This window comes from Cynocephalus volans, chromosome 4 (assembly GCF_027409185.1).
Source record: "Cynocephalus volans isolate mCynVol1 chromosome 4, mCynVol1.pri, whole genome shotgun sequence".
Classification (NCBI taxonomy): domain Eukaryota; kingdom Metazoa; phylum Chordata; class Mammalia; order Dermoptera; family Cynocephalidae; genus Cynocephalus; species Cynocephalus volans.
Window position 1 is genome coordinate 110,447,952 of NC_084463.1, and position 16,409 is coordinate 110,464,360.

General features: G+C 33.5%; 1 protein-coding gene across 4 annotated transcripts in view; it reads right to left on the minus strand.

The window, feature by feature from the left end:
* Nucleotides 1-16,409, minus strand: part of SBF2 (SET binding factor 2) — a 465,129-nt gene that overhangs the window by 257,095 nt on the left and 191,625 nt on the right. The gene's annotated exons all lie outside the window — the stretch shown is intronic.

The following is a 16,409-nucleotide window of genomic DNA, read 5'->3' on the forward strand; positions in this document are numbered from 1 at the left end:
CCTTTTTAAACGTTTCAAATAGTAAGTACATACAAAGCACTTTTGCTAGATGTAGAAATATAGTTATCTAGAGAAAACACTTGTGCAGTTGTATAAGTTGTGAGGTGAGCTAGGGTGCTTTCGGTTCAAGAAACACCATTTTTTACTTAAAAAAAAAACTGACAAAATATGTTTATGTAGACATACACTTGGCAGACATTTTATCAAAATGAATCAACTGAATCTGTCACTTCAGGATAAAAATCTGAGACTATTTCTTATCAATGACAAAATTGGAGCTTTCAAGCACCATCCTGAGTGTGACAGCTTTGCAATACTTTAAAACTTTTCTGATAAATATAATGGTAATATTAACCAATATAACATTTTAAATATTATATAATAGTATGTGTCAATATTAGGAATATCTACCTAACTCACTGAACCTATACTTATCAAATGACCAATGCATGATATCATAAAATCATGCACTGATAAAAGATCCATTCAGAGTGCAAAATAGACTAACAGATTTTAATGTAACAAAATATGAAAAGTTTGTTGATGTGGTTGCAGATTCCACATTGCAAGTAACCTTTAAGAAAGCATTACTTATTGAGTGTTGGCATAGTATTCAAAGAAGAGTATCCACAATTATCGGAGAAGGCTATTAAATACTCCTCCCTTTACCAACTACGTATTTTTGAAACCTGATTTTCATCATATACTTCAACCAGAAAAACAAATCACAAGAGTGTGAAAGTAGAAGCAGGTATGAGAATCTAGGTGCTTCCACTCAGCCAAATATCAAAGATTTTTACAAAAATGTAAAATAATACCACTCTTTTCCTTATTTTTTTGAAAATATAGTTACTTTTCATAAAAATGTGGTGTTTATGTTAACATGTAATGGTTTTTTGTTATTTAAAAATGAATAAATAAATATTTTAAAAAATTTTAATTGTGATTTCTAACATGTAAATGAATAGATAAAACCACATAAACAAAACATTTTGGGAGTTCTCAACAATTTGTGAGTGTGTAAAGAGTAAGTAACGAGACCCAAAACAGTGAGAACCACTATTTTAGTAAGAATGGGTCTAACTAACTAGCCTTGTCTTAAACTACTTGGGTAGCAGAACAGTATAATCCTTGGTAGAACGAGGGAGTTTTATCAGGTTATAACAACCCCCCAAAATCCTTTTACTTTCTCTTAACAGATTCTTCTCTGTCTCAGGATCAGCAAAGAGGTGTCTGATCTTAGGTTATAAAATAATACAATGATACAGACTGCATCATCAGTTCTACCACTACCGCTTTGACAAACTGCCCCTGTAATATAAGGTGAATTTGTTCTGTGAATTAATAGCAAATAATCCCATTCTCATAGAAGTCTGTCATTCATGATCATTAGCTGATCATTGGTATTGGTAAATGGTACTAAAAGCTATACACTAGAGAATGATGACTGCATATTTTTACAAAAATTTTAAATGAAAGTACAGGTTTTCAATAAGGAAAAATTAAATCTCTATTTGAGGTTCTCTAATTGAAGTTATGTGTCACAGAGCAGAGTTCACAAACAACAAAATAACTTTTTGTAAGCAAACAGATCTATTACTTAGAGGAGCAATCAGATATTTTACTGCTTAAAACTGGAAAAAGCAACTCTTACTGTGCGCACTTTTTTCAAATGCTTTGCACATCCAAGGAAAAATATAATAGAATAACAAAAAAACCATAGCATTATTGTGACTAAATTGAATGATCTCCTGGAGATGAAATATTGTAGAGGGTTCTTTGGATAATAGCCAACTTTAATATTTCCCAAGACTTCCACCCACATCCATAAATGCATAGCTTACTGAGCCACATTTTACTTTGCAGCCTTTAAACATAGAAGTTAAATGTGTCCCTCGACAAGGTCCAGAGTTTGATCCCTATACTAGCCAGTTGCCATCCCACTAAAAGTGTCCCTTAAAAAAAAAAGACTATAAGGAAATTCCTTCTTCTAATAGAAAATAATAAACACATAACATCCAGAAGGAGAATATGAGAGTTTAGGCAGTAAGACCTTCTTTGTTACTTAAATAGCCTCCTTTCCTTTAGTTTACATTATAGAAGGAATTCTGTGACTAAAAAAGTATTACCCTTAAACATTTTGGGAAATTCCAGGGATCGTTTTTTAGATTCAGAAGTACTTCTTCAAAACTCAATGTGACCACAACTAAGATAGTAATGGTAATTCATGGTAGGCCTGGTCAGATATTTTTACTAAATTTTTCACAAAGAGGTTGTCAAGAGAGTCAGCTGGTTATACATGAGATCCCCTATTTCATACATAAAATGGCAGCCTCAAAAAGGAATTATTTTATACTGTGCATTTAAAAATATCATTAGAATCATACTTTATGGAAAATAAATTCTGTATTCTCAAATGAAATGCATTAATATACAAATATTCAGAAAATAAACAACGTAATAGTTCACACAAATGAGTTTACAAAAGTGTTTTTTTTGGAACAATGAAAAGAAATGGCCCAGCAGTTAAATGTCTACTTTTCAAATTCACTATATCATAGATTAAGCAATAATAGAACTTGGAGTATCAGGATATGATCCCACTATTTAATGAGAAGTAGTCCTCACAGGATTTGGATTTGAAATGTAATAATTTCAACTCTTAACTAAAAGTATGTTGAGGAAATAATAAACAATGAGGGAGTGGACACTACAATTCTTGAACCTGGGCTCGAGCCACATTTCTGACAGGAATGTGAGAATGTTTAGACAGCTGGGAACAGAGTGGTCACTAAAAGATACAGTAAGCAGAATGATAAGCATTAAACAAACAGATTAAAATCAGGATTTTGTTTTCCCCAGTGTCTTTATTGGCAAACAGGAAAAAAAAGCTATCACAGGTGCAAAATCTAAAATGTTTAGAATTGACTACTATAGTTGATTGACCCACATACATTTTGCCCCCCTTTCTTTAAGTCACTGAGAAAACACATCTATTTGGAGTGACATTATCAATGAACATGCCACATAAGCTAACAAATAATATGGCTTTCATACATACATGAGTTATATATGCAACAACTTATGTTTTTGATGACTCTCTTCCACCTTGACTTCATCATTTCATACAGATCATGCCCATAAAAATTTTACAACATATCTGGAAACAGCCAAGAAGGAGGATTTTCTTTCAGAATGTTGTTTTTGTACATACAGTTTTCTTTAAGACTTTGGCATAAGCTGGAAGCAAATGATACTTCAAGGTTGCAAGTTCAGAATTGCTAGACATTGCTAGACTCCATACATTAATGCATTACAAACATCAACTTTATTTGTTTACTTGCTTATTTAATTGCCCAAATGTATGAAGTAGATCATTTGCAAACAGGTCATCCATCTGCAAACAAAAGTGCTAATATATAGTGCAAATATAATAATACTTCATATTTTAAAAATACTTTATATATAATTGTAGTTCACAAGAGTCATTTTACAAACAACGATACTAAGGCTATGAGAAGTTAAGGTCAGATAGCTAATTTGTGACACTGACAAGACTGGAATCCACGTCTCTGCATCTCTAGGAATCATACCCATTCACTGCTCAATTATCTTCATAAATCACCTTATGAATATTATTTTATGGTAATATTCATGGCAGGAAAAGTTTTTTTAAAAAATAAAAATAAACTACATTTTGTAACATGCAACACTTCCTTGCAAGCATTTATCTCATGTGTGTACTTTTATATAAAAGAAAATATATTGTATATACAGTTATGAATCCTGTTTTTCTCCACTTACTGTAACATGTACATTTTTCCATGTACTTATTTTTAAAGTTATTTTTAATAACTATATAATGGTATATAATAACTATATAATGGTACATAACAGTATATTTTAATGGCTATATAATGGTATGTCTATACACCATCATATAGACTATAACTTAACCAATTCCCTATTATTGGTTAAGATGTTTAAAATTTTTTTAACTAATGCTGAAATAAGCATAGTATTATATAAATCTTTCCAGACATGTCTCATTATTTTCTTAGGGAAATAGAACTGGTTTTGTAAAGTATGCGCAAGTTGAGCACAAAAAATGTTTAATTAACCTTGAATTGAATTACATTTGAAAGGTTAGGCAACCCCAAGATTATTTTGTTTTGTTGATAGATTTCTAAAGAGGACATAAAAGAAGTGATAACAAAGAACTGTTATTATGAACTATATTCTGACCAAAGAAGAACTTATTTGTGAAATAAGGTAACTGAAACATTAGGAGAAACTCCATGCCAAGCCAGGCTAGGACAGTGTCAGAAGTGTGTTCAATACTTTATATAGACTTTACTCAAACTTCAGAGAAAATATAGCGGGCATAAGACTTTGGAAAACGCTAAAATGTTTTGTTATTATAGAATAATGGGTATAACATATGTGTCCAATTTTAGTGGGCAGCTTTTGATGAAGTATACTTAAAAGGGACTATCCAAAACAATTTGCTTAAAGTGAAGCTTAATTTAAATGGGTTATATGGCTTTTAGTAAAAAATTTTTTAAAAATATTTTATTACAACTACATAGCGTTGCACTGTCCTCATTAGTATAATAAAACTTTCATTATATGTAAGATAATATTACTATCTGCCTAGAGAATACAAGCAAATGGATTAAAATACTGTTTGAATTAATAAGAGTTCAGTTAGATAGGCAGATATAAGAATATAATAAAAACCAATAGTTTTTTTTGATACCAGCAACAAGCGCTTAGAAAAAGGATCCTCTTCATAATGTTAATATGCTCTCAAAGACACAGGAAAAGCTAACCTAACCTCTCAAGTTTCGAATATTTTTGTATATCAGTCTCACGTACAACCCTACACTAATAAGGCTTAAAATATAAAAACTTCAATAAGCAAACTCCAAAGAAAAAACTGAAAATTTGGAGTGGCTTCTAACATTCAAGTTTTGAAAAACAAAACAAAACAAAAAACAACTGCAAACCAATTAAACTTTCATTTATTTATCTATTTTTGGGGGGTGACTGGCCAGTATGGGGATCCAAACCTGTGACCTTGGGGTTATCAATGCTGTGCTCTAACTAACTGAGCTATAAATTTTAAACAATTCCAAGATGAAGAGCACAAAAGAAAGGTTATTAATGACCTCTGGTTTTAAGCATGGCAGATGAAACAAATGTGTTTACCTCTGAAAATCCACAAAAATTACAATCATAAAATACAAACAGCAAATAAATGAAAAAGGAGATAAGAGTTTTAAAATGTTAACAAGATTTTAGAAGCCAGAAAACTAGTTTACACCACAAACTCCTAGTAAAGATAACAAATAGAGGCATCAGGTATGTATTAATGTTACCAAATACGGAGGAAAGAGGGAAACAAACAAAAAAAGGGAACTCAGTGGCCATAAAGACAATGCAAAGAGAAGCAGAAAACTTCAAACATAGGAGAATGAAGGAGAAATAAAAAAAAACATTAAGAGGAGCTTATATATCAGAAGACATTTACAGAACAAGAGAGATGTAATAAAAATTAAAAACAAAGAAACTAAAAGTATGTCCTAGTAGGTACCCTAAAGCAATAAAGAAATGGAAAATGGTGGAGAAAAAAGTAAGAAAATTAGGTCACTGCAGGAATTCTAATTCTTAGGTAATAGAAGATTCAGAAAAAGTAAACATAAAGGAAAAATTTATGAGAAATAACAATACAACCTCCCCCTCCCCCCACAAAGCGTAGAACCTTAGGACAGAACTAAATTTACATATACCTAACAGATGAATTAATGCTTTTAAAAACCCACCAATTTTAGCACAACATCATAAAATTTCAGAAAATGAAAGATAAAGAGAAGATCCTAAAAGTTTCCAGAAGGAAAAAAAAAATTCTATAATGGATCAAGAATCAAATTGGCAATAAAAATCTACTAATAAAATTAATCACATTAATGGATCTAATAGGAAAAATAATAAAATTAACTCCATAACTTTAAAAAATGACAATTTATCTTATTTATTCATTATTTATTTAGTTCCATTATCACTCATATTGTAACTGGACATATTAGCTGAAGTAATTACACAAGAGAAAGAAAGACACAAAAATTGAAAGGTAAAATTATCATTTTTTCCCAGTAATATAGTTATACAAGCTGGGAAACTAAAGAGGATCAATTAAAAAACTACTATAAACAATAAAAGAATACAATAAAGTATTAAGATATAAAACTAATATAGAGTAATGACTCCCACTTTAGGCCAAGATTTACGCTGCAGACTAAAACATCTTAAAAGGCCAGACAAAATATACGAAATAACGTTTGTAATACACCGGACCAGGCAAGGAAGGATGAAAATCTCTGAAAAGAAGAAAAAAAATGTGAGCCCTACTATTTATTGCCTCAGCTTTCTGCCATGGTGTAGGGAGAATGAATGGAAATAGAGCTTGGAAGACCCCCTCAGTCGAGGATACAGAGCTGAGATGCCTGGGAGACAGAGGCAGTTAGAATTCTTAGGACGGAATATCAGAGTGAAGGGAGTTGCACAGAGAAAGAAGATGAGGGCTCTGGAGCAGGCAGGCTCCCCTCAAAAATTCAGCAGGGTCCTGATCAATTGCATGTGTGTGAGGAAACCAACTGAAACTGGGAAAAGAGCCATCTAAAAGGATCAAAGAAAATGGTGCCTATCACTTACACAGAGTGGGAAAAAGTGTATCCAGACTGAAAACATTCATAATCCATGGGACATGGGGTAGAGTACAAAAAAACGTCTTGCCCAAGTAACGGAGATTAATTAGTCCTGGACTGAGAACCGCTCCAAACCCACATAAGAAATCATAAAGGAAAGACACCCCCTTCCCCCCAAAATCAAATTGTTTACAAGTAACTTAAAGGTATGCCAGAACAATGCTCAAGAAGATTTATGGGAATACAAAATATCCACCACATAACAAGATATAATTCACAATGTCAGGCATGCAAATGAACAGGCCTGCAATTAACAAGCATGCAGAGACAGGGAAAAACAACCCACAGTGAGGAGAATAATCCATTAAAACTGACCAGGACTGACAGAGATGTTAGAATTAGCAGAAAAACACATGCAATGAGTTATTATAACTGATTCACATATGCTGAAAAAGTTGGAGATATAGATACAAAAAGACCTGACTCAAACTTTTAAAGATGAAAACTACAATGTCTGAGATTATAAAAATATACCAAATTTGATTCACAATAGATTAGTGCTGCGGATGAAAAGACTAATAAACTCAAGTTCATACCAATAAAAATAATCCAAAATGAAAGAGAGAAAAAACAAATATCACCAAATGAAGAGTATCAGTGAGGTCTGGGACAACTTTAAGCAGCCTAATATACGAGTAACAGGAATTGAGGAAGTGGGAGGGTAGGGGACAGAAAAAATATTTGAAGATATAATGGCCAAAAATAATGCCAGATGAAAATATGGATTTACACAAAACAATGAAGAATACCAGAAGTATTGATGGAGTTTGGATGTGTTGTCTCCTCCAGAACTCATGTGAAAATTTGATCCCCAATGTGGTAGTGGTGGAAACTGATTGAGTCATGGAGGTGGATCCCTCATGAATAGATTAATGCTCTCCCTGGGGGGGGGGGGGGATTAGTGAGTAAGATCTGGCTCTACTAGTTCCTGCGAGAGCTGGTTGTTTAAAAGACCCTGGCATCTTCTCTCTTTCTCTCTCTCTCCCCCACTCCCCCTCTCACTATGTGATCTGCTTGTACTCCCTGGCTCCCTGCCAGTTTCTGCCACGAGTAGAAGCAGCCTGAGGCCCATGCCAGATGCAGCTGTCCCAGAATCATAAGCCAAATAAACATGTTCTTTATAAATTACCCATTTTCAGGTATTCTGTTATAGCAACACAAAACGGTCTAATACAAGTATTAAGTAACTACATGGGTAAAAGTATAAGATATTTTTACTATGCAAATCTCTTTTAAAGATGATTGACTATATGAATAAAAATTACAGGATGGGTCTTTAACATACATGAAACTAAAATGTGTGTCAACAATAGAACAAAAGTAGGGAAGGGAGAAAATGGAAGATTGCTGCTATTGTATGGTTCATACACTATAGGTAAGGTGGTATAGTATTTCTTGAAGGTAGAGTATGATAAATTAAAGATTGCATAGGTTAAAAGTGTAATGTTTAAGCCCAAAAGTAGCCACTAAAATGATTAAACAAAGATTGAAACTAATAAACCAACAAAGGATTAATCTAAAACAAGGTAGAAGAGGGCTGGCCAGTAAGCTCAGTTGGTTAGAGCACAGGGTTGATAATATCAAGGTCAAGGGCTTGGGTCCCCTTACTGGCCAGCCACCAAAAGTAAAAAAAATGAAAGAATAAAAATAAATAAAAGAAGAGAGAATAAAAAGGAAGAAAGGACCAATGGAATGAAAACAAATAGCAAATTACAGACTCAAGCCTAACCATATTAATAATCACATTAAATAGCAGAGATTTTGAGACTTAATAAAAAAGCAAGACCCAATTATATATATGCTGCCTACAAGAAACACTTTAGATACAAGAATCTGAAGATGTTAAAAGAAAAAAGATGGAAAACAGATATACTATGCTAAAATTAACCAAAAGAAAGCTGGAGTTGTGATATTAATATCAATATAGATTTCAGAACAAAGAATGTTAACAGAAACAAAGATGACATTTTTATAATGATATGTGGGCTAATTCATCAACGGGACATAAAATCCTAAACATGCGTGTTTACATCTTCGAAGTGCACAAACCAAATCTGATAGAACTGCAAGAAGAGACAAATCTCTATTTTAGTCAAAGATTTTAAAATTCCTCTCAATAACTGACAGAACAAGTAGACTGAAAAAAAGTAAGGATACAGAAGATCTGAACAATGTTATCAACAACGTGACCTGTTTGATGCTTATAGAATGCTACACACACAGCAGCAGAACGTCCATTCTTCTCAAGTGCACCTGGATCATTTACCAAGCTAGACCAATATACTGGCCATAAAATAAGTTGCAATAAATTTAAAAGGATTCAAGTCACAAAAAGAATGCTCTCATGCCACAAGGAATTAAATAAAAAACCCAAACCAGAAAGACCTCTGGAAAATTTACAACATAATAACGTATTTCTAAATAATTCATGGGTTCAAAGAAGATATCAAAAGGGAAATTAAAAAGTATTCTGAACTAAATGAAAATTAAAAAAAAAACTATTATTAGAATTTTGGGGATGCTACTAAAGCAGTACTTAAGGAGAAATTTATAGCACTAACCACATAAAATAGAAAAGAAAGGTCTCAATCAATGAACTCAGATTCCACATTAAGAAATTAGATAAAGAGAAAATTAAACAGAAAAAAAGGAAATATTATAGATCAAAACAGAAATCAATAAAATAGAAAACAGACCCAATAGAAAAAATATCAATGAAAGCAAAATTTGGTTCTTCGAGAAGGTCAAAAAACTTGATAGCTAGATTGATCACACACACACAAAAAGACAAAAATTGTCAATATTAGGAATGAGAGAGATCACATCACTAGAGATTCTACAGATATTAAAAAGATCATAAGGGAATATTATTAATAACTTTGAGCAAATAAACTTGACAACTTAGATGAAATGGACTAATTCTCTGAAAGATATAAACTACCAAAGCTCACTCATGAAGAGACAGATTAGAATCTAAATAACCCTACATTTATTTTAAACATTGAAACTATAGTTAAAAAGCTTCCCACAAAGAAAACTACAGTACTGAATGGCTTCAATAGTTAATTCTACTAAACATTTCAGGAAAAAATAATAGTAATTCTACACAAACTTTCAAAAAATTGAAAAGAACAGAATACTTTCCAATTTATTCTTACAAGGTCAGTATTACCCTGATACCAAAACTTGATAAAGACATTATGAGAAAAGATAACTATACTCCAATATCCCTTATGAACATGGTTGTAAAAATTAAAAAAAAATTTTTTCTTTTGCAAATTGAACCCCCAATGTAGTAAGAGGCTAACATATAATACTCACACATAATACATCATGACCATGTGGGGTTTATCCCAAAAATATGGGGTTAATTTACATTTGAAAAGCAATCAGTGTAATTCATTTTAACATATTTACATAAGATAACGTAACAAACTAAAAAAGAAAAGTGATATGATTATTTCAATACAGGCAGAAAAAGCATTTGGCAAAAGCAAAAAATGGAAGAAAGGGAGGAATGGAGAAAAGGAAGGAAGGAAGGAAATGGAGGGAGGGATGGACAGATTAGAAAGGAAGAAATAAAATTGTCCCTATTTGCAGACAACATGATTGTCTATGTAGAACATCTCATGGAATCTATAAAGAGTATGTAGAATAAATGAGTTTAGCAAGGTTGTAGAACACATGATCAACATACAAAAATCAATTATATTCTACCTCATAGCATGAATAATCAGAAATTGAAATTAAAATATCATTTACAACAGCATCAAAAATGGGAACTACTTATGGATAAATATGTCAAAAGATGTGAGAGGCCTGTACGCTGAAAACAACAGAATATTGTTAAGAAAAACTAAAGAAGACCTAAATAAATTGGAGGATATATGTTGTTCAAAGGTTGGCCAACTTGATATTATCAAGATGTCAATTCTCCCTCAAGGTAATCTATATTTGAATAAATCTATAAATTCAAGGCAATCCTAATACAAATGCCAGCATTTTTTTGTTGATTTTTTTGTTTTGTTTTGTTTTGTAATAGAAATGTAAAGGACCAAGAATAGCCAAAACAACTTAGAAAAAGACAAAATTGAGAAGTAATACCTGATTTCAAGAATTATGATAAAGTCAGAGTAACGAAAATAAAAAAAACAAAATGAAACAAAACAAAACACCAAAAATCAGCATGGTACTACAGTAAAGAAATGCAAATAAATCAATGGAACAAAGACAGTACAAAAATAAAGACATATAGGAACAACTGATACCTTCCCACTAATGGGAAACTTTAACACTTGCTCAAGGGAAAAATTAGAACCTATTGTTAAGTGTTCTAAAAGCAGAGAGTGCTGAAATGAAGCAACCTGTTAATGGAGGAGGTCCCTAAGCAGAAGAAATTCTCCCTGCAAATTGGATTCCCTGATCTATTTCTGCTTGCAAGTTATCTCCAATTGTAACCCCAACATAACATTAATATGGATAAATTTTATTTTACATGAATTTACATAGGATTAACTGTTTCCTTGGGTAATTTTAAGGATAAACTGTAGGCAATTGAGTTCTGATTACAACTCACCCTTTCTAATATTTAGACACTTGTCCTGAGGAATGAACCACTGAAGTTATGAACTTCTGGGTAACTCATCTTATTTGGACCCCTTCACTTAATGCTATTTCCTTATGCCTCATTTTGGTCTCAAGAGAAATGGGGTCCTCTTCTCTTTGAATCCAGTCTAGTCGTCAGGCTACTAGACTAGTAGTCCGACCATTTCAGCCACTTCCAGAGCTTTCTTTAGAAATATGATTTTCCTATTTCTTCTCCATTCTCATCATTAAGGTTCCAGCATTGTGGTTAAAATGGGATTCTAGAATAAAACAGACCTATATTCAAATCTCAGCACTGCCACTTATTTAGCTGTGTGGGCTCTCTGAAACCATTTCCAATTTTTAAAATGGAAACATAATGTACTACCTTTTGTGGATTTGACAAAAACTATTTTATGCACCTAAAATATTTAACACAGTACTCAGCAAAGAGTAAACATTTAATAAATAGTAGCTGTTGACCCTCAGTCACTCCCTTCAAAATAATTTCAACTTGATTCTTCTCTACCTCTAGATTTTGGACTTAAGTCTGGACCTTGGTGTTATTAGTACCATGCTCTAACCGAGATAACTGGCCAGCCCAATAAATGTGTTTTTATTGTTAAAAACCCAAGCAATACAAAAGTTTGTAGGGAAAACACTCAAGTTTTTGTTGCCCAATCCAATGATATGGGCACTCTACCCTTTACCTCCAGCCATATTAGTCATTATTAACAGCTTTATGTGCTTCCTTCGAAATATTGTTGCATGTATTAACATATACATGTATATATAAATATTCAGGCTTTATTTCAATATAATGAAACTCATCTACCCTTACCTAGATTCACTGTCAACATTTCACGACAAAAATATTTAGTTTTGATTTTTAACATAAGGTGTTTTATATATCTTATATAGCCTCTAAGAAATTTATTAAGATTGCAGTTATTAAAGCAAAAGTTTTATAAACAGCTTCTAAGAAAAGATGAATCATATCATCAAGGCTTTGTACATTTTATGGGAAAACTAAGATTCTAGTCAGTACAGAGAGCTGACATTTCAAAATCTTTCGGGCCCAACAAACATGCTCACTCCTAGAAGCTCACTGTCTTTTAAGAGTGTCAGAAATATTCATGTTTACTGGCTCAGGAAAAAGTTATAGATATACTTTTAATTTTAAAAAGTTAAAATTAACAAACAGTCATAAGAATTCCTTGGTTTTTAGAATAAATTAAAAATTTAGTGTTTAAATAGAGGAAGTAAGGTGAGTTCCATTTCAATTCCTTTTCTCTTCTGGTAAATTATAAACATTGGAATTTTACTAATTTCCTGGATAACAAATAAAAGGAATGCTGCCATTTGGGGCTTTTCCACTCATAGTTCCATTACCATGTTCTTTAAAAAAAAAACCCACAAAACTAAAAGACCCAGTGTAATCTTGCTTTAAATTGACTCCTTCAAAAGGTCTATATGTAATGTGGTCCAAGCCACTAAAAGTACTGTAAAAGGGGGTCAATAACAGTGCCTTGTCCTTGGCGTTCCTGTGAACATGAAAGTGCTTATAATAGTGCCTTGCACACAGTAAGTGTTCATTATAGGTTACCTTAACAGAAAAAGTAGGCTTTTACATTTACACATTTGTATTTATATTATGTGTGTTTCATATACTCCTCATAAAGTTGAAATATAGTTATTAAAACTATTGTAATTTAAAAATTACTAAAGTTATTAAATTCCATAGTAAACTGAAATTAAGAGAGTGCAATTTCTTTAACAAATGGCATGCAAGGAAAAAGGAAGAAGAAAATATAGATTCAGAAATATTTAAGAGATCTATCAACAAAATACATATGTGGACCTTATTTGGATGCTAATTAAAACAAACCAACTATAAAAGACAGCAAAAGAGCACACATACATACACAAATGGGAAACTATGAAGACTGTGGATATTTGGTGATTTAAAGAATTATTAATTTTTCAGGTATGATAATGACATAGTGGTTGTGTTAAAAAACAAAAAGAGGTCTTACCTTTTAGAAATACATACTGGAATATTTATGACTGAAATAACATTAAGTTAAATCATATGAATGATACTTTTGTAGATAAAAAATGATTGGATACAAATAATTTTATATGGTTCAATTAATATATCTGTGGTTTGTTTCACAATTATCCAGGTGGGAGGGTGGGAGGCTAATGAATAGATGGGAGTTATAGGTTAAAAAAAGAGTGACCCAGGGTTAATGATTGTTGTAGTTGGATGATGAGGACATGAGAGCTCATTGTTTTTTATCTTGACATTTTAATTTTTCTATAATGTTTTAAACGAAAATGGAGGGAAAGAACCCCACCTTATGAAACTGCACTTCGCTCAATGTTTATTAACAGTCTATATATAGACACACAAAAAACATCAAAAACATAGATATTGAAAGATATGTAAAACAATATTCTCAGGAAAGCCCATCGATAAGAAAAGATGGGTTTACAGCAAACTGTCAAATGATAACAATTGACAACCTATAGAAGAACTAAAATCAAAACAAACAATTTAGACTGGAAAAGGAAGATAAAATAGAAAGACAAAAATTAGAAACAAAATACTCTTCAAATTTTATAAAACTCTCACATATGATTTATGATTGACTCTTCATTCTGCGGATTTTACTATCACTTAAAGTTTGTGGTAGCTATATTTTCCTCACACTGCCATCCCTTTCACTTACTTTTATTCAGTATCTTATATGATTTCAGTTAGGCTGATTAAAAAACATTTGCACTGAATTCCATTTCCTATCTCTGTTTATTAGGTATAGATATAGACATAGAATTTGGAAAATTTAAAATATGTCCATTAAGCTCTTGTCTTTTTTTTTTTTTTAACATCACACACAATTTTAAACACAAATTTACCCATCTGAAAAGAGATTTTTTGCTTATAGCCAGGTAAATGTTGTTTACACATACAATATGTATTAAATACAATTTGCTAAATATAGCCAATGTTATTAAAGATAGATTCATTCTATCTTAGGTATCTCTGGAAGGGTTTATTAAGACATAATAATTTAAAAGTTATAGAAAAATATAACAATGTTTCCCTTGATAGTAGGGAAAATCTTTTTAAAAAAAATTTTTATTGAATCATAATTGATTATACATATTTTGGGGGTTCAATGTTAACATATGTTGATCAAATCAATATTACTAGTATAAATTGTACTTATTCTTTATGCCCCTTTTCCAATCTCTCCCTATCCCCCTCTCCCTCCCCCCTCCCACTATTGATAACCCTAGATTTCTTCTCTCCTTCTGAAAGAGTAATGGTTACTCTGTTGATCTGTTGCCTAGATGATCTGTCCAATGCTGAGAGGTGTGTTCAGGTCCCCCAATATTATCATAGAGCAGATGCTTCTTCTGTCACTCTGGAATGGGCTTTGTGGAGAGAGATATCCTATTCTTTTCTTTGGTCTCTGCTGGTGACTCTCCTTGTGTCAATGCACTCCAGTGGCTGGTGGACCATCTGTGTAGTGGTGATGACATCTAGACACCTTCATGGCAGCTGTGGTTACTGTGGTGGCTGTGGTGGGCCACCCACGTGGAGGTGATGTTTTTGGCATGCTCCTTATCACTGGCACTGTGCCTGGTTGTGGGGGGGGGGGTCTGGCCCCTGGCTCTGTACCTCAGGCCCCTGCTTGGGCCCCGAGGCACTGGCAGTATGCCTGGTGGGGGGCGGGGGGGTCTGGTCCCAGTTGCATGCCTTGGCCCCAAGCGGCCCAAGGCGCTGGTGGTGTGCCTGGGCCAGAACTAATTTTTTGTCCTTTGCTTACTTCTAAAATGGGGAACCAGTACTTGAGCTGTGTGGTTGAGCTAAATTGCTCCTTTGCTGCTGTTTCCCTTGAGAAGCCTTTTTGTGCAACTCAGGATTTAATGGTTGACCTTATAGGTACTTCTGGCTTTCCAGAGACCTGGTGCACCTGGGTTGTTTAGAAACTCTGATCTGGGCCTGAGTCTTTTCATCATACTGTATCCCATGTAATTCTGTATTCCTGACCAGTCTCCTCTGAGTGGTCTTGTGTTGATTGGGGGGGTAGATTGGCTGTCCTTGCTGTGTTCCAGTGTTTTCACAGTGGGCCCGTCTCCCCCACTGCCCATGCTCCAACCACTTCCCATGGGACAGGCCGTGCACTGGTCCCTTATGATGACTCTCTGGCCTCTGAGTGGCTCCTTTTTTTCAGTTGTTGTGGGTCCTTGCTCCTGTGTGGGTCCATGGAACCCTATTAGTGGTCTTCCTGTCCTGGGGGCCACCAAGGCCCTCTTCTCCCCTGCTGCCTCCATACAACTTCATCCAAAGGGCACAGCTGTGGCTTCTGCTGGCTCCTGCTCCATGTGCTCAGCAGTTCCAGCCTTAAAGTGGCCACAGCCTGAAATGCTCTGAGCAGTTTTTTTCTTTCTCTCATCATGGCTTCTCTCACCTTCATGCACTCCGTAGGTCTCTCCTCCTCTTTTCCTGAGCTCCAGCAGCCCCAGCTTGGCTGTTGTTGCTTTTTTACAGTTGTAAATTGGTTGGTTTGTTGGAAAGAATGATGCTGGGGACCATCTATTCTGCCATCTTGACCAAAACCCCCAAGAATCTTTCAATAGTTAAAGCAATTAACTACCTCATAGAGAATGAGAACCCCTTACTGAACATATTAAACCATAAGCTTGATGGCAATTTATTAGATATACTGAAAAAGAGATTCACAGAGAAGGTCAAACTTGATAATCTCATGGCTTTGGCACCAGGCCAGTGAGTCTTGATTCAACCTCTAATTCAAGGTATGATTTTGGTTAAGTTACTTAATTTCTCTAAACCTCAGTTTTTCTTGAATATAAAATATGTCACATTTTAGTGTCAAGATTAAATATCATGCATGTAAAGCAATTAGCATTCTGCCTGGTACATCGTAAGTGATTAATAAACAATGTTATAAAACTTTTGATCAGTCACACAGCTGGTAATCAATAGCAGATTCATTGCTTCTGCTACTGCTATTATTATTATAC